General features: G+C 43.1%; 1 protein-coding gene across 2 annotated transcripts in view; it reads left to right on the plus strand.

The window, feature by feature from the left end:
• The first annotated feature begins 788 nt into the window (after positions 1-788).
• Positions 789-16,437, plus strand: part of trpm2 (transient receptor potential cation channel, subfamily M, member 2) — a 166,037-nt gene continuing 150,388 nt past the window's right edge. Inside the window, exons 1-2 of one of the 2 annotated variants that reach the window (XM_073046350.1) lie at positions 789-1,007; positions 7,129-7,368. The gene's annotated coding sequence lies outside the window, so the exon portion shown is untranslated. The remainder of the gene's footprint in view (positions 1,008-7,128; positions 7,369-16,437) is intronic. The other variant, XM_073046351.1, reaches the window with a different exon arrangement.

The raw sequence follows: 16,437 nt of genomic DNA on the forward strand, positions 1-16,437 counted from the left end.
ATTCATCCATCCCCTCATGCGCCTCCTTCCTTCCTCACCTCACCACAACCTCTCCTCCCTCCCTTCCTTCTTCATTCCCTCATCCCCCACACCAGGATTTCCTCCCCTCACTCCCACACTGCCCTTCTCCCTCCCCTCTCACCTGCTCTTTCTCTTTCCCATAATTCACCACCCTTCTCCGTCCATTCCCCCATCTCCCTCCCTTCCACATTCTCCCTCCCCATAACTTTTCCTCCCATCCCATCTCCCCTTTGCTTCTCCCCTCTCCCCTTCTTCCTTCTCCCTCTTCCCCTCCCAGCTCTTTGTTTTCCTCCCCTCCCCATTTGCCTCCTTGCAAACCTCCTCTCCCTCCCTTTATCCCACTACATTTCTCCCTCATCTCACACCCTCCTCCATCTCCCTCCCCCTCCACTCAAGCCGCTCTCCTCTCTCGCTTCACTCTGCTCCCCTCTTTCCCCTCACACCCTTCTCCCTCTTCCTCCCTCCACACTGCTCCCCATCGCCCTCCCCTTTTCCATCTTTCCTTATCCCCTCCTTACCCTTCTGTCCATCTTCTCTTTCCTACATTCCCTCACACCCCTGCCCTTCTCCCTACCCCACCTTCCTCTCGTAGTGTAGAAGGACAGCGAGTCCTGGGAGGAAGTGTGCAGGAATATGTGAGAGAGAGCTCCAGGTGTAGATACCACTTGCTCTGTCACTATAGGAACTTCCGCAGCGTAGCATGTAGAACTGTCGCAACTGTGCTCCAGCCCGGCCGGCCCGCCCCAATTATTGCGCCAAGACGAAGGACTGCGAACTTCCCTATCTTGCGCGCTCCCAAAGAGGAGCATTCCCGGAACCTTCTGACGTCGTGACTTGGTCATGTTCTTTCAGCAAACGGTTCAATGTCTGTTTACCGGGTTAAGCAGGCCGAGCGGCGGGGTTGCTTTGGATAGCTGCGGACCTGGAGCGCTTCTTCATCCCGGCTTTCCGATGAGACCTGTTATATGACCGAGGAACTTCGAACGGTGAGTGACCTCCGGGCGGGCGTTGTAGTAGGGGTGATCCTCAGAGGCAATACGCAGGTTAACTTTGGACTTGGCCCCCGCCGGAGATAGCGTGGAAGCGGCTGGACTGCCGGTGAAGATTTTAAAGTGGAATGTCTGGGGCCAGCAGCACCTGCCCGGGATAACTGGGTTCAGTGTGTTCACTCAAGGACAGTCAGTACCCAGACAACCCTCGGAACCACATAGTGGAGCTGCAGACAGAGATAATGTTTTTGGGGTATCCAGCGACCCGTGGGACCCCTTCACGCTCACAGATGCTGGCTTTGCCGCGCTGTGGATCGCCAGGGTGTTCTGAACTGATCAGGTACCATCGGCGTGAACAGCTCCTTAGTAAAGCTCAGTTCACAGGATTACTAAGGCGAATAGCAAACGCGCGGAAAAAAAAGTGCTGGGTCCCTTCTCCAGATTACACTAGGAACAACTGCTCTGAGGCACTTAGCGGCGGTAAGGTGTCCGTGAGATACAGGGATGAGTGGCATCCTTCTAGGGACCGTGAGAAATTGAACAGTAGTTGGAGATTAACCAGTATATCCTGCAGGCAATCGTTGGTTCCCACTATTCACGGGGCGGACAAGTGAATATCCGTGGCCGACCCGGAGGAGAGGGAGCAACTTCCACCCACTCCCCGGAAAATCCAGGGATAGGCAGGCTAGTCTATGCCAACACCCAGTCTAGCCCATCAACTGCCTCCGTCTTTCTACAGCTGTGTTACACCACGGCGTGTCGTCGTCCACACGTGGCACCTGCCGCCGCATGAACCAACAACTGCTAGCTACGCTCCATGGCCATTGTATTAGGTACACTTGTACACCTGCTCGTTAATACAAATATCTTATCATGTGGCAGCAACTCAATGTATAAAAGCATGTATACATAGCACGTAGAACATAGAAATCTACAGCACATTACAGGCCCTTCGGCCCACAATGTTGTGCTGACCATGTAACCTACTATAGAAATCACCTAGAATTTCCCTACCGCATAGCCCTCTATTTTTGTAAGCTCCATGTAGCTATCTAAGAGTCTCTTAAAAGATCCTATAGTATTGGTCTCTACCACCATCACAGGTAGTACATTCCATGTGCCCACCACTCTCTGTGTGAAAAACTTAATCCTGAAATCCTGTGTGTACCTACTTCCAAGCACATTAAAACTATGCCCCCTCGTGTTAGCCATTTCAGCCCTGGGGGGAAAAATCTCTTGCTATCTACACAATCAATGCACCTCTCATCCTCCATTGCTCCAAGGAGAAAAGGCCAAGTTTACTGAACTTACTCTCATGAGGCCAGCTCTCCAATCCAGACAGCATACTTGTAAATCTCCTCTGCACTCGCTCTATAGTATCCACATCTTTCCTGTAGTGAGGTGACCAGAACTGAGCACAGTACTCCAAGTGGAGTCTAACTAAGGTTTAATATAGCTATAACATTACCAGACATAGTCAAGAGGTTTAGTTATTGTTCAGGCCAAACATCAGAATGGGGAAAATGTGATCTAAGTGACTTTGACCGTGGAGTGATCGCTGATGCCAGATGGTGTGGTTTGAGTATCTCAGAAACTGCTGATCTGCGATTTTCATGCACAACAATCTCTAGGTGTTTCCCAACCTTTTTTAGACCAATGCCCCCTTAAAGTACTTTCATATTTGCCGACATCCCTCTTAGGCACTTTGCAGTGCCCCCATAGTGTAAAAACATGTCTACCATAAACTAACATGAGAAAAAATATTCTGCTTTAAATTTTTATTTGTCTTTAAACCTAGCTTACACAGTACCTGTGCGCTGTACAGTAGCTTTGTCATCAATGTGATCCTTGAGCTTGATGGTTTTCAGCAAGAGCTGAGATATGTAGTTCATTGTGACAGCAAAAGCCTTAAGTCCCCATGTGTAACAATGTCCAAACAGTTTCTGCTTTTAGTGAGTTTGTGGTTCACTGCACTAAAGCCTCTTTCAACAAGTCAGGAGGATGGAAATGCAGTGAAGAACAGTTTGGCTCTTCTCCAAACATCAGGAAACTTCATATGACAGTGTAGCTACATAGCACAAAAGCTGACATTTTTGACAAGCATTTTTGCTTATTCATCATTCTGAATTTTGATAATTTCTTCTTTCAAGCTCTCTTCCTGTTCTTCCAACTTGCAAAGAAGTGGGTTAATTACCCAGTCTGGAATTTCCAGATCATTCAAATCCTTGAATTGATTCTGAAAATCCCTCTTCAGTGACAGCAGGTGTAAGCAGTATTCTTGCAAATTACCATCTGTGAAAGAGAGTGCCATACTTCCCATGCAGAGAAGATGTGAGAACATTCTCCTCCCAATGTTTTGCTTAAATATTTTCAAGTTTCCAATAAAAGTGGACAGTGCACTTTTTGCCTGGATTAAATGGAAATTCTCACCCTGCAGTTTCATATTTAGAATGTTCATTTTGTCATGGAGGTATGCCACATCTCCACGCAGAAGTTCAATCTTTCCAAGCCCTTGTCAACATTGAGCAAAAGTTCAACCACAGTGACAAAAAGATCAAAGAAACATTTTGAGCAGCAGCCCTTTGACAGCCAATGCACTTCAGTGTGAAGATGCAAGTATACAAACCCTTTATTGTTATCTTGGCATAACTGGTGAAATATTCTGCTATTTAATGGATGAGATTTAATTTTGTTGATATCAGGTATTACAAGAGTCATGCTTGAAAAAAGTCTCTGGCTGAGGTTTTTGGCTGTGAGATGTTGACAATGAATTACACAATTGATTGCAAACAGACTTGGAATTTCATTTCTCATAAACGCCACTAAACCAGCATAGCGACCTGTCATATATGATGCTTCATCAGTTGCACAAGAAATCATGTACCTATTCAGAATACTTTTACCTTCAATATTCCATTTGAGCTCTTCATACATTGATTCTCTACTGATTTTTGTTTTTAACTTTTTACAAAAGAGAATCTCTTCATAAACTGTTCCATTTTTGATAAACAGTACATATGCCAATAGCAATGCCTTGTTGTTTCACACAGTTGACTCAACCAGTTGTATCCCAAATTATGTTTTTGTAGCTCTGTGCATAGTTGATACTCAATCTATTCACTCATTTCAACAATACAATGAGCTATGGAGTTATTACTCAGAGGAGTTGATTTTAAAATACCAGTATCCATTTTGAGAACAGGGGTGAGCATTTCTGATACAGCAGGCATTATTACTCTTTCACCAATTGTGTGAGATTTTCCACGCTTTGCTATCATTAGGAACTGTTATAAAACGCAGTGAGACCACGATCAAGGTCATTTTTAGCTTTTCTGGCTTATGACTCAAGTGCAATACTTTTCTAAGGCTTTCATCTTCTGAAACTGAGTAATAACCATAAGTAGTCTATTCAGGGTGTCTTTTATGGAAGTGGTTCTGCAATCTTGATGGTTTCATGATTTCATTAGACAGTACAGTATTACAAATAAGACACATGGGGCATTGCTGATCTGATGGGAACAGAATAAAACTATACTCCAGACATGTAACATTGTATTGATGTTACAAGTAGTTTCTGTTTCTTAGCAGGATTAGAATTCAAGATTTCTCCACCTTCAGACTCATCGAGATCGTGCTGTACGTACTTATCTATTGTTAATGGGGCTAAATTAAAATGAAAAATCAGCACAAACTGGGAATGTCTATTGGATGTTGACGATATCAGTGAGTTGACATGGTTGGTCAGGTCTCATGCCTTGAGTTAGGGTGCTGCTTATTGTAGCCCTCCTAAGAATCTTGAATGCCCCTCAACAACTTCTATTTCCTGCAACATCCCCTTAGGACACATAACCGCCCCTGGTGGGAATCACTGCTCTAGAGTTTACAGAAAATGGTGCGATAAAATTTTAAAAATCCAGTGAGTTATTTGGGTGAAAACGCCTTGTAAATGAGAGAGTTCAGAGGAGAATGGCCAAACTGTTTCAAGCTGACAGGAAGAGGACAGTAACAAAAGTAAACACATGTTCCAAAAATGATGTGAGGAAGAGCATCTCAGAATGCACAACATGTTGAACCTTAATGTGGATGGGCTACTGCAGCAGAAGATACTGAACACATATTCAGTGGTGACTTTATTAAGTATAGTAGCCATTGAGTGTAAACTATGTGCCTTTGTTCAAGAAGAAAAATAGGTAACTTTAGTCCAGTGAGCTTCACATCAGTGGTAGGGAAGCTATTGGAGAGGATACTTAGGGAAAGGATTTCTACACATTCCGAAAGATATTGACTGCTCAGGGACAGTCAACATGGTTTTGGTCATGTCTTACAAATTTGATTGTGGTTTTTGAAAAGGCGACAGAAGGGGAAGAAAGTGGATGTTATCTACATGGACTATAGTGAGATATTTGATAAGATCCCCCATGGTAGGTTAATTCTGAAAATAAACATGAATGGAATCCAGGGTGAATTGCAAGTCTGGATTCGGTCTGGCTTGCCTATTGGAGACAGAGATGGGGTGAAAGGTTATTATTATGGGGAGTGTCTCACTGAAGACCTACCGAAGTTACACATAGGCTTAAGTACTTAGTGTAGAGTCATCAAGTTGTACATACAGAAGCAGGCACTTTAGCACACTAAAGTGTGTTCAATGTATCTATCTATACCAATCTCATTTGGCCATGTTAGACCCAAAACCTTCTCTGCCTTGCACCATAATCTCCGGACTTACAGTTCCACTCTTCTGCATTGCCTCACATCCTTTCTCACATACCTGTTAGCTTCCTCTGACTCTCCTGCTGCTGACCAACACTATTGGCATAATGCCAGCAGCCAGTTTACCTGCCAGCATATTTTTAGGGTATCTGAGCACCCGGGTGAAAACTCCCTTAGTCACAAGGAGTATCTGCAAACTTCATACCGACAGTACCTAAAGCCAGGATCGCACCTGGGTTGCTGCTGCTGGTGCTGTGTGGCTGCAGCACTACTTGCCAACTCTAAAAGTTGGGAGGTCATGGCACGCTTGTATAAGATGTTGGTGAGGCCACACTTGGAATATTGTTTTGAACTTTAGTTACTCTCTTATAGGAAAGATGTTATTAAACTGGGTAGAGAGCAAAAAGGATTGACGAGAAAGTTGCCAAGGTTTGAGGGACTGAGTTCTGGAGAGAGGTTGGATAGGCTAAGGCTTTATTCTCTGGAGTGTAGGCAAAAAGGGGTTGCTATTATAAAGGTATATAAAATCATTATGGGTATAGACAGAGTGAGTATACTCAGCCTTTTCTCCTAATGTTTGAGGAATCAAGAACTAGAGGGCATAGAGTGAAAAGATTTAATAGGAAATTGAGGGAAACATTTTTGACAAAAGGATGGTGTGTATGTGGAATAAATTGCCAGATAAAGTGATTGAGCCAGGTATAATAAAAGATAGTTTGACTGGTACAAGATTTGGAAGGTTTACAGGGATATGGCCAAAATCTGGCAAGTGAAACCAACTTGGATGGGGCACCCTGATTGGCAGGGAACAGTTGAGCCAAGGGTCTGTTTCTGTGCTGTAAAAGCCCATGACACTGTGCTATGTGATGCATGTGGTTTTTATGGGAAGCTGGGGAAGTGAAACACCAAGATCACTTGCATCAGTTCAGGCAAATAGCCATGGCTGCAACCAAAAAGAGTCAAAAACTGACAACTCAAGTTGAAGCAACAAATATTCTTAAAGGTAGACATGCTACTGGTGCCAAGGAACGTTGAAAGAAGGAGGGGACTATGAAGAAATTCCAGGGTCTGGCTCTAACTGTCACAGGCACTTGTCGCAGCTGGTGGAGAGAATGGGTCAGTGATAAAAACAATAAAACCAGATTAAAGAAATACAGAGAAATGCAAGGTTTGTAGGATTAGAGGTGGCCTGAGTAGCCATGGAGAGACATGAATACTTTAAGTTATTCGCTTGGTATCTCAATGTACCCTGAGTCCCAGGAACAAAGAATACAGGAAATAGTTAGGATGGCAGTCAGGATTATAACAAACCCAATCATGTAATGGAAGACAAGGAGGTTGTTTCAACAATGTCTAATTATACCTTGTGGAATATGTAGTATTTCCTTTCCTCTAACTCTGTTCCCAGGTGGATGTAACCAAGCAACTCAGGCACGCTCCAAGCTGTGACCATTCCACCGAGAGAATCTTAAGTGGAATCACAAGAAACACCACACTTTCTATATTGTGATTCAACAGTTCTGGCATTTCCTCAGCTCCAAGATGGATCACCAATATTCATTATAACAAGCAAGTCATAGAAGACAGAGAGCAGCTGAGTCTTAGAACACAAAGTCCTGCGACTGGAAATGACAGCTGGGATCTCTGCGTAAGTTTGACTAGACTATGTTGGAAATCCTTGTAAAGTGTGAGGCAGAGGCATCTCTGTGGCTGAGCTTTGTATCTTTTAAATCTTGTCTTTTTTGTCTGGAAGTGCAGGGATGAACCCAGCAGGCAGACACTGGGGTAAAGGGAAACATGAAAAAGTGAATGTTTAAAGCAAATAATTTATCATTGGCATCATGCTAAAGATACCAAAAACAAGAAGGTATGGGGTTAAGATGAGAGGAGTTTTCAAGGCAATCTGAGGGAAAAGTTTTAATACCAAAAGTAGTTGATATCTGGAACACACTGTCAAGGGAGGTGGAAGAGTCAGATAAAGTCACTGTTTAGGAGATACTTAGACAGCTGTTGAAAGAAGGAATGTATAGAAATATATGGACAATGAGGGCAAATGGGATTAGTGTGGATGGTAATAAAGAGAACCATGGACCAAGGTGGGCTGAAAGGCCCTTTTCTGTACAACTCTCCAACAGGAGCAAGGCATTTTGATATGTGATAGTAGTTAGATCCTGGACCATCTCTCTGTGTACTCTAATCCCTATTTACACTTGAGGATAGTCTGGTTCCAGTTTCAGGATGACTCACCTTTGTTTAGGCTCTTTCACCAGAGGAAATGGTCTCTCTTTCTCCATATTAACAAATCAGTTCTTAAACACTTCAATGAGAGATGAAGAGGAATTTATTTTGCAAGAGGGTGGTGAATCTGTGGAATTCATTTTTACAGAGACTGCGGAGGCCAAGTCATTGGATATATTTAAAGCAGAGGTCAATGGGTTCCTGATTAGTAAGGGTGTGAAAGGTTACAGGGAGAAGGCAGGAGAATGGGGTTGAGAGGAAAAACAAATAAGCCATGGTCGAATGACAGAGCAGAGTCGGTAGGCCAAAAGTCTAAATTCTGCTCCTGTGATCTTACTGTCTTATGGTCTTATGAAATCATGCCTTATAATCCTTTCCACTCAAAGCATTAGAACGTATATCTTCACAGCCTCTCTCTATAATTCATCCACTTTAGATAAAGTGCACTCCAGGGCTAAATTACCTTCCCTAAAGTGAGATGAGATTAAGTTCACTCAATACACAGAGTTGGTGTTTGCTGGATTCACTTGGAGGTGTAGCTGGGAAATGAAGCTGTACTTGGTTCCCTTGGTGGTGAGTTCAGCAGAACTGTTGTGGCTGGTGAGCTCCCCACAAAAACTTCTTAAAATTACTTTGCGATCTGCATGCCAAGGCCATTCTTAAGCACCCTTGAGGCAGTGGTGACAAGCTACCTTCTTAAACTACTGACCTTCACAGACTTTTCTATAGTGGCACTGGGAAGGTCTTCCAGGATTTAGATACAGGGACAATGAAGGACTAGTGATATACTACCAAGTAAGCACAGAGTGAGACGTCCAGTTTCAGACTAATCTACACCGAAGCATACAGTGTAATGTGGCATTTGCATTAATAGCCAACAGAAATTGGGAAGTGCTAGGGCCAGACCACAGGAGTTGCCACTCATTCTGAAAGCAACATAGCATGCCCGCAATGCCTAGCAGAACAACACAGAGCACAGCGGGCAACAAAACAGCAGTAAAGCAAGCCTCTTTCCCACTTCCCACCCAGATGCAGGGGAAGCTGCGGGTAGTGTGCTCCCACTCTGCTTTTGTCCTTCTGGGTAGTGGAGGTTGTGGATTTGGGTGGTGCCTAAGTGGTTAACTGGATGGCATTTTGTAGATGGTACCCACTGATGTGCCCTTGTAGTCGTAGTATTTACACGGCTGTTCCAGCACACTTGATGCTGCAAGATGTGGTATTGTAAATCCCACTGAATGTGAAGCAGATGGTCATTCCATTTCTTACTGGAAATGATTATTGATGAAGTAGCTGAGTGTGATTTGGCCAAGGGGATTTTCCTGATGACTTCCAACAACCTCAGCCATCTTCCTCTGTGCAAGTTACAATCCCAGCTTTAGATAGGAAAGGCTTAGAGGGATGTATGACAAATATAGGCAAGTAGGCTAGCACCTTCATCAGCATGGACCTTTGTAGACTAAAGGGCATGTTTCCATGTGGTAGAACTCTCTGCCTCATTCACTCTCTCTAAACATCAAAGCTACTAATGGTCCTTCCATTTAATATAGAGTTTTCTCTTACATCACTTCACAGTTCTCTGTATGTTTTTCACACGGAGGGTGTTTGGTATATGGAATGAGTTACCAATGAACGTGATAGATGTGCACGCAGTTACAGAAGTTAAAAGAACTTTGTGCAGGTACATGGATAGGAAAAATACAGATCTCATGCAGGCAAATGGGACAAGCTCTGGAAGGCAATTTGGTCAGCATGGGCCAAAGCATGCATTTCCATGCCGTATGACCAGCTGTCAGAGCATTTTCCTCGGATCCCCATTGACTTTTACTCAGGCTCCTTGGCGCCACACATACTTCAAGGGCAGCCACTGTCTCCTGAACTTTGGAATCTGTTCTTTTGTTCATGGCTTATAGAAAGCAATGTACAAAGGGATACTTAGAGATGAAATTAGGAGCACAGACACAGGGCATGAAGTATCACTGGTGAGCAAGATTAGACAAAAACCCAAAACACTGAAAAGCATATCGAGGGCAAAAGGGTGACCAAAGAAGGAGTGGGACCAATTACAGATAAAGATGACCAATGCATCGAGCCAGGGGATGAAAGCAAATGATAAATCAGTAGTGTTTGACTGTATCCCTTGTGGAAATCTTAGTAGTTAGAGAATTAATGGGTAGGGACATTCTTCAACATCTAGTATTCCATGGCATATGGCAGGAGTATTGGTTGTCTTAGCAGGCTTAGAAAGTGTTTTAGGGCGCTATGGTAATAGAAATTAGCACAAGGCTATTACAGCTTGGGACGGAGTTCGGAGTTTAATTGTGGTACTATCTATAAGAAGTTTGTATGTTCTTCCTGTGAGCTTGTGGGGTTTCCAGTGGATGCTACAGTTCCCCCCCCCCCCACCCCCCATCCAAAGAAGATACTGTGGTTAGTAGGTTAATTGGTCATTGTAAATTGACCTGTAATTAGGCTAGGGTCAAACTGTTGAATCGCTCAGAAACAACTCATTGAGCTGGAAGGACCTGTTATGTGCTGTATCTCAAAGTAAAAATAAACAAATAAATAGATAAATCACAGAAACAGTGGACATCTAAACCCCTAAGGCTGCCCACTATTTGGGTATGACCATGGCCAATCTGCCCAAAATCTCAACCACCTTGCTCTGCTGATTCCTGTAGTCTGGAACTCCCTGACTTGTTTTTTTTTCCTTCTCTTTTCTTTAAATATGTCATCTGCATTATCCTCTGGATTAGAGACTTCCATATACTACCCCCTTATATATCCACTAACCACTTTATTTAGTACCTCCTTTACCAAATAATGTGGCCACTGAGTGGATGTTTATGGCCTTCTGCTGCTGCAGCCTGTCTAAGGTTTAAGGTTTAATGTGTTGTGCATTCAAAGATGCCCATCTATTTACTAATGGTGTAATGTGTGGTTATGGTCACCTTCCTGTCAACTTGAACCAATCTGGCTATTCTCTTCCAACTTCTCTCATTAACAAGACACTTTCACCCACAGAACTGCTGCTCAGTGGATTTTTTGGTTTTGTTTTTTGTTTTTTCCACCACACTCCTTAAACTCTAGAGGTTGTTGTGTGTTAAAAGCTCGAGCGATCAACAGTTTCTGAATACTCAAACCACCCCTTCTGGTACTAACAATCATTCCACAGTCAAAGCCACTTAGATCAGATTTCTTCCTCATTTGATGGTTAGGCTGAAGAACCACTGAATCTCTTGACCATAGTTTGAATGCTTTTATGCTTTGAGTTGCTGCAACATGATTAGGTAACTAGATATTTGCATTAATGTGCAGATTTACAGGTGTACCAAGTAAGTCCCTTTGTATGAGATTGTCCTATTCGTAAAAGTGTCTTTACAGCTATCATGTCATGTCCCCTCATTTTCCAAAGCTTTTCTGCTTCTATGTGAAAACCTGTCTTCTATCCATGCACACTCACTTCCTCCATAACACATCTAATTCTGGTAGCTGCTTGGAATAAACAACTTTTTATACTCAGACATTAGCACAGTCAATCGCTCCTGGAATGTTTACAATGTGAGTATATCCTTTCTTAAATGAGGAGACCAAAAAATGTGCAGTCTCCAGGTGTGGCCTCACCTATGGGTTATTCAATTGCACCAATACCTCCCAATTTCCAAATGCCAATGCCTTTGTCATCTGCCTTCTTAACTACAGCAGCAGCCTGATCATTTCCTTTGTGATTCACACAGAGGGACACATTAATCCCTCTGATCTTGACTCGTGTGCAATTTCTCTCCATGAGATAATAGATTGTCTTTTGATTCCCCCACCTTCACATTTTTCCTCATTAACCTCAGTTTGCTAAATTACCCCAATTTATTAATGCTATCGCTCAACATGCACTCCCACCTGTTTTGATGTCATCAATAAACCGAGGTACCTTACAGCCTGTTCCCTCCTCCAGATCAGTAACATAACGGGTATATGATTAAGGCCTGAAGACTTGGATCCCTGGGTCACTCCATAATCCACATCTTTCTAACTCCAAATTAAACATATTTATTCTAATTCTCTGTTTCTATATGAAAACCTATCTTCAATTCAAGCTCACTTACTTCCACTGTAACAGTGTGCCCTTAGCACCAGCCTTTTATGTAGCAGCTTCCAAAAATTCAAATACACTACATCTACAGGTTTTCCTCAATTGAGTGAAGATCTGTCAAATGACAGTATCCTGGGAATTATAGGCTAGTTAGTCTGTTGTCCCTAGAAATCACTAGAGCAGAGAATTTCCCAAATTTAAAAAAATCAGATTCCATAGAAGAAAAATGAAAGTCAGCTACCCACATGTCCAGATCATTACAACGTCTTGTACAGAAGATCAACTAAAGAGCTATTGGATTGCTGGGGTTTGTGTAAGGAGGTGCCTCATAGCTCAAACAACCTAGGTTTGATACTCACCTCCACAGCTGCCTCAGAGTCTGTATACGCTCCCATATGCTGTGTTTGCCACCACATCCCAAATACATGCACCCTAATTTATCCCTGGTATAGAGGAGTGGGCATACTTCCTTAAGTGTTTGTGAAGAATAGACATGACATCTTTAGCTTTGACTAACTTCTATAGATATGTGGTGTAGAGTATATTGACTGGCTTCATCAGAGCCTGATATGGAAATACCAGTAACCTTGAATGGAAAGTGCAAAAAGTAGTGGACATGGCCCAGTCCATCATGGGTAAAGCACTCTGCACCACTGAGCACGCCTACACAAAATATTCTCACAGAAAAGCACTATCCATCGTCAGGGACACCCACAAACCAGATCATCGTTTCTTTTTGTTGCTGTCATCAGGAAAAAGGTACAGGAGCCTCAGGACTCACATCACCAGGTTCAGGAACAGTTATTACTTCTCAACCATCAGGCTCCTGAACTGGAGGGGATAACTTCACTTGCCCCCATCACTAAGCTGGTCCCACAACCTATGGACTCAAGGACTCTTCGTCTCATCTTCTCAATATTTATTGCCTATTAATTAATTAATTAGAACCGTAGAACATTACAGCACAGAAACAGGCCTTTTGGCCCTTCTTGGCTGTGCCGAACCATTTTTCTGCCTAGTCCCACTGACCTGCACCTGGCCCGTATCCCTCCATACACCTCTCATCCATGTACCTGTCCAAGTTTTTCTTAAATGTTAAAAGTGAGCCCACATTTACCACTTCATCTGGCAGCTCATTCCACACTCCCACCACTCTCTGTGTGAAGAAGCCCCCCCTAATCTCCCCTTCACCCTTAACCCATGTCCTCTGGTTTTTTTTCTCCCCTAGCCTCAGTGGAAAAAGCCTGCTTTCATTCACTCTATCTATACCCATCATAATTTTATATACCTCTATCAAGTCCCCCCTCATTCTTCTACGCTCAAGGGAATAAAGTCAGTTTATTTATTTATATTATTATTTTTTTAAAAGACTTTTTCTACTTTATTTTTGTATTTGCACAGTTTGTTGTCTTTTGTACAATGGCTGTCCGCCCTATTGGTGTGGTCTTTCATTTATTGGTGTGGTCTTTCATTGATTCTATTATGGTTATAGGATTTATTGAGTATGACCACAAGAAAATGAATCTCAGGGCTATATATGGTGACATATACATACTTTGATAATAAATTTACTTTGAACTTTGAACTTTTAAACTTTGATGAGGTAAGAGAGAAAAGATGGTGGACGGGATTAAGACTATAAGACCATGAGATATAGGAGCAGAAGTAGGCCATTCAGCCCATCGAGTCTGCTCCACCATTCAGTCATGGGCTGATCCAATTCTTCCCGTCATCCCCATTCCCCGCCTTCTCCCCATACCCTTTGATGCCCCAGCTAATCAAGAACCTATCTATCTCTGCCTTAAATGCACCCAATAATTTGGCCTCCACAGCCACTCATAGCAACAAGTTCCACAGGTTTGCGACCTTCTAACTAAAGTAATTTCTCTGCATCTCTGTTCTAAATTGACATTCTTCAATCCTGAAGTTGTGCCCTCTTGTCCTAGACTCCCCCTACCATGGGAAATAACTTTGCCATATCTAATCTGTTCAAGCCTTTTAACATTCGGAATGTTTCAATGAGATTTCCCCCTCCCACTCCATTCTCCTGAACTCCAGGGAGTACAGCCCAAAAGCTGCCAGATGTTCCTCATACAGTAACCCTTCCATTCCTGGAATCATTCTAGTGAATCTTCTCTGAACCTTCTCCAATGTCAGTATATCCTTTCTAAAATAAGAAGCCCAAAATTGCACACAATACTTCAAGTGTGGTCTCATGAGTGCATTTGACCACATTCAACATCACATCCATGCTCTTATATTCTGTACCGCTAGAAATGAATGCCAACATTGCTTTCGCCTTCTGCATCACTGACTCAACCTGGAGGTTAACCTTTAGGGTATCCTGCACAAGGAGCCCCAAGTTCTTTTGCATCTCTGCATTTTGAATTCTCTCCCCATCTAAATAATAGTCTGCTCATGTATTTCCTCCACTAAAGTGCCTGATTATACACTTTCCAACATTGTATTTCATTTGCCACTTCTTTGCCCATTCCCCTAATCTATCTAAGTCTCTCTGCAGGCTCTCTGTTTCCTCAACACTACCCGCTCCTCCACCTATCTTTGTATCATCAGCAAATTTAGCCACAAATCCATTAATACTAAATCATTGACATACATCGTAAAAAGTAGCGGTCCCAACACCAACCACTGTGGAACTCCACTGGTAACCGGCAGCAAGCCAGAATAGGATCCCTTTATTCCCACTCTCTGTTTTCTGCCAAACAGCCAATGCTCCACTACATATCTATAGAAGTTAGTCAAAGCTGAAGATGTCATGTCTATTCTTCACAGACACTTAGGGAAGTATGCAACCAGTCAGAATGCTGTCTATGATACTTCTGTAGAAATTTGCATGTCGTTGAGTATCTTCAGAAACTTCTAATGAATTATAGCTGCTGTTGTGCCTTTGTTTGTTGGGCCCAGGATAAATCCTCAGAGATGTTGACACCCAGGAACTTGAAACTGTTCACTCTTTCCACTTTTGATCCATTGATGAGGACTAGTGTGTGTTCCTTCAACTTTCCCTTCCTGAAGTCCATAATAAATTCTTTGGTCTTACTGACAGTGAGTGCAAGGTTGTAGCTGTGACACCACTCAACCAGCTGATCTATCTTGCTCCTGTACACCTCCTTGAAATTCTGGCAGCAATAGCTGTGTCATTGGCAAATTCATAGATGGCATTTGAGGTATGGCTAGCCACAAAATCGTGGCTGTAGAGTGTACAGCAGTGAGCTAGGTAATGCATCCTTGAGTGAAAAGGTCAATGATCCAGCTGCAGACAGAGGTGTACAGGCCCTGGCTTTGGAGTTTGTTGATTAGACTGTGTTGAACACTGAGCTGTGTTGAACAGCAGCCTGAGTTAGGTGTTTTTATTGTCCAGGTGATTCAAGGGTGAGCAGAGAGCTAATAAGATTGTGTCATTGTAAACCTAATGTGGCAATAGGCAAATCGCACTAGGACCAGGTACTTGCTTAGGCAGGAGTTGATACCCACCATGGCCAACCTTTCAAAGCATTTCATCACAGAAGATGTGAGTACCACTGGGTGATAGTCGCTGATACAGCTCACCCAGCACTGGTATGATAGTCACCCTTTTGAAGCAGGTTGGTTGGCACAGATTTTCAGAGCCCTATCAGGTGCATCAGGGCCTGACGCCTTGCGCCGGTTCGCCTTCATGAAAAATGTTCTAACATCGGCCTCTGAGACAGAGATCACAGGGATGCAGCAAAAATGTAGTTTTATTCTCCCTTTCAAAGTATGCCTAAAAGTTGTGGAGCTCATCTGGGAGTGAAGCACCACGGCCAATCATAGTGTTAGGTTTCACTTTGTAGGAAGTAATGGCCTGCAAATCCTGCCATGGCTGACATGCATTCAATTCATCTCTACTCTCAACTGGAATTGCTTCTTTGCCCTTAAAATAGCCTTCTGTAGGTCATACCTGGACTTGTATAATTCACCAGCCTTGAATGCCGCAAATCTAGCCCCAGCAGACTATGGTTCTCCTGGTTCATCCCCAGCTTTTGGTTTAAATATGTCTAGTATACACACATTTACACAGGTTTTGATGAAGTCAGTGACAACTGTGGCATATTTATTCAGACGCAAAGATGAATCCCTGAATATTGTCCAGTTCACTGACTCAAAGCAGTCTTGTAAACACTCCTCCACATCCATTGATCATATCTTCTTCATCCTCATCACTGGTGCTGCGGTTTTTAGTCTGGAATATACACTGAAAATAGAACAATAGCCAGGCACTCAGACTTTCCAAAGTGTGGGCATGGGATTGCACGGTACGCATTCTAGATGGTGGTATAACAGTGTGTTGGCTCCTCTGGTTCCATAGCTGATACGTTGGTGACAGTTGTTCAGAGACGTCTACAAACTGGC

Source organism: Hemitrygon akajei, chromosome 5 (genome assembly GCF_048418815.1).
Source record: "Hemitrygon akajei chromosome 5, sHemAka1.3, whole genome shotgun sequence".
NCBI lineage: Eukaryota > Metazoa > Chordata > Chondrichthyes > Myliobatiformes > Dasyatidae > Hemitrygon > Hemitrygon akajei.